Below are 3,729 nucleotides of genomic sequence, written 5' to 3'. Positions count from 1 at the left end.
GCGGAGGGGCGAGAGCCCCTCCGAGATTGGATCTGTCTCTCTGTCTCTCTCTGTTTCTGCGTTCCAGATTCTGGCCTTTCACCATTTCTTATATTCCCGGAGATTCGTAACTCCGACTGGGCTGAAATTTTAACACAATTTATATCCGGATATTGGCTTTCTTGCGGCGAAAGAAGATCACCAACCGCCTTACGGGATGTCCACAAGGGCCCAGGGCGCGCTTGACCCCTTGGGGAACGCCCCCTGCCTCGTGGCCCCCACGGGCATCGTCTCGCGTTGATTGTTCTAACCAAAAATCACATATATTCCAGAAAATCTCCATCATTTTTTATCGCGTTTCGACTCCGTTTGATATGGATTTTCTGCGAAACAAAAAACATGCAACAAACAGGAACTGGCACAAGGCACTGGATCAATATGTTAGTCCCAAAAATAGTATAAAAAGTTGCCAAAAGTATATAAAAGTTGTAGAATATTGGCATGGAACAATGAAAAATTATAGATACGACGGAGACGTATCACTAAGCAACTCTGGCATAATTCAAGTGGTGCACATGGTGCAAGTCTCCTTCAAGATCGGAGCATACGAAGACACTTTGGAGTGTGATGTCATTTTGATGTTCGTTTGCCACCTCCTTCTTGGACGACCATGGCAATTTGACCGAGCTGTCATCCACAACGGGCGAACAAATCACTATAGCTTCAAGATGAAAGGAAAGGAGTACGTGCTACGACCTATGTCACCTAGCCAAGTGATCACCGACAAGCAAGCCACCCATCATGGAGAGAATAGAGAATAGAGAAGAGGGAGATAGAGATAGAGAGAGAGAAAGAGAGAGAGAGAGAGCGAACCAGCAAAAAGAGCTATTTGCCACCATGATTAGCGACAAGAAAAACTTAGTGCTATTTGCCACCAAAAGTGAGATGAGAGAAGTGTGTGAGAACCCATGAAGTGTTATGCACTATGTCCTTTTGTGCAAGGACGAGGCAACAAAAACTAACACCCCTCACAAACTACCTTTAGTGTTGTCTTCTCTATTGCAGGAATTCCAAGATGTATTCCCCAACGAGCTACTTGCAGGTATACCTCCCCTTCGAGGCATCGAACACCGCATTGACCTCATCCCCGGAGCACCTCTTCCTAACAAGGATCCCTACCGCGTCAACCCCAAGAACCAAGGAGATCCAATGGCAAGTACAACAACTCATCGACAACGGCCATCCCGGTAATGCTTGTTCCCAAGAAAGACGGTACATATCGCATGTGTTACGATTGTCATCCTATCAATGCTATCACCGTTAGATACCATTACCCCATTCCATGCTTAGATGATATGCTAGATGAGCTTAGCGAAGCCGCAATTTTCTCTAAGATTGCCCTTAAAAGTGGCTACTATCAAATACGCATCCATGAAGGTGATGAATGGAAAACTGCATTTAAGACCAAGTTCGGCTTATATGAATGGTTGGTCATGCTGATGGGTTTATCCGAAGCACCTGACACCTTTATGCGAGTCATGCATTGTAGCGACCAGACCTCAAACAGTCTGATCTCTGTGCTCCGGTGTCATCCTTGGATCAGTAATGCTGACACCACACAGTACTCGGAGGATTTATAGTAGAGTAGCAATCACACACTTATTACATCGAGTGTCTCAATAGAGAACTTATTACAATAAATATGGCTTAAGGCCATCTAATAACGATAACAGCGGAAGGCTTGGAAGATAAGTGAGTCCATCAACTCCAACGGCATCACTGAGTATAGAACCATGACCTAAAACTCCTTAATCGTCGTCTGAAAAGTCTGCAACATTAACGTTGCAGCCCGAAATGGGTCAGCAAATGGAATATGCTGGCAAGGTAACACATAGAGAGTAATGGAATGAAACAGCTATACTATATGCATATTTGGCTGGTGGAAAGCTCTATGGTTACAGTTTTGCATAAAGACAATTTTTCCCCACTTCAAAGGAATAAAATTTAATTACTATCATGGTAGTTGTTAAACATTGAGAATGGTTGGCAGCATTCTCAATCCCAATTAAGCATCATCATTAAACATAACCCAACAAAATTAATTTAGAGTAACATGTTGAGATTCACATAATAATCCAGGTACTAGATACTCAAGATGTCCATAACCGGGGACACGGCTAATCATGATTAGTTTATTACACTCTGCAGAGGTTTGCTCACTTTTCCCCACAAGACTCGATCGCCTCCGTTGGGTTTCTCGCACTACAGGGTGTTTGAGAAGACTGATGACCGAGACATAGTCTTTCAGAAGCGCTAGCACCTTACGATCGGGTAGACCGTACCACCTACATCCCCTACATATGCTAGTCTACCACTATAAGAGTTCGCACGACTTAGTCGACTATTCTAGAGCCCATAATAGCTTATGGCTGCACACGGAAGTTTCTAGTATGAATAGTCTCATGATCCCTTTGAGCCTGGGTGGCGGTCCAAAAGAAAACAGGCAAGACCTGGAATACCTAGGTGCCTCAATCCACCCAGATGTGTGTTTAAGTTGCCACCTTAGATAAACCATTAATTAACAAAACTCACATCTGTCATGGATTTCACTCACCCAATCCACGTCTACTAGCATAGCATGGCATAATAAGCAAACGTAGAAGTAACTCCCAAAGGTTTGATAATAAACAGGTAATAGGTACTACCTCATCTACTTCACATCCCACAATTTAATTAGATCCTAATCATGCAATGTGTGAGGATTGATCTAATGCAATAAAACAGGATAGTAGGAAAGGTATCATCAAAGTGTTACTTGCCTTGCTGATGATCTGGGAAACCTAGCGATTCGAAGTAACAGGCGGTGCACTCCAGGTATTCTCCGGTTGGCAAAAAGAATCAAATCGAACGAAGCAACGAAAGTCAAACGGCGAAAGAAAACAACTTCATTCTAATAATCTGGATCTAGGGCAAATTTTACAGTAGCAAAAACTTGTTTAAGTTGGTTAAACAGATAGAGGGTTTCGAGACGAAACTCTAGGCGCTTGAATCGCCTGATTCCGATGAACAAGCAAAAAGTTATACTAAAACGAAAATCGGATCAGGAATCGCGATCAGAAAAATCACGGATTTAATCCGAGAAAAAGAAAAACGACGAACATTCGCTAGAACGAACGAACGGACGAATGCTCACTATTTAAATAAACCGAAAAAACAGATCTATTTAAAAAAAACTGAATCTAAAAAAACCGACGGAAAAATCGAACGGTTTTTCGAAAAAAAACAAAAAAAACGGCGCGGATTTCGAGGCGGCGGCGAACCTCGGCGAGCGTGCGGCAGCAGCGGCGTCCGGCGGCGGCGGCGGCTGGGGGCTGGGGGCGGCTCGGGCTAGGGTTAGCTCTGGCTGGGCCTCCCCCCCGGCTTAAATAGCCTAACGGGCCGGGAGTCCTAGTCGGACACGGCCCTAGGTCGGTTCGTTTTTTTAATATTACGCGCAGAAGAAAAATAAAAATAAATACTAAACGGAATCCAAAAATTCCGAAATGAATTTTCACGGGCTTCTAAAATCAAGCCGCACAAGGTGAACATTTATTTGGGACCTAAATGCAATTTTGAAAAACGCAATTTTTTTCCTAAATTCAAATAAAACACCGAAAAACTCCGAAATAAAATATTATTTGATTTTATTATTAAATCCTCAATATTTCTTTATTTTGGGAAAGTCATTTTATTCCCTCTCTCATATTTTTG

Source organism: Triticum urartu, chromosome 4A, assembly GCF_056163025.1.
Source record: "Triticum urartu cultivar PI428250 chromosome 4A, HENAU_Tu73, whole genome shotgun sequence".
Lineage (NCBI taxonomy): Eukaryota > Viridiplantae > Streptophyta > Magnoliopsida > Poales > Poaceae > Triticum > Triticum urartu.
Note: the sequence above shows the minus strand (reverse complement) of the source record.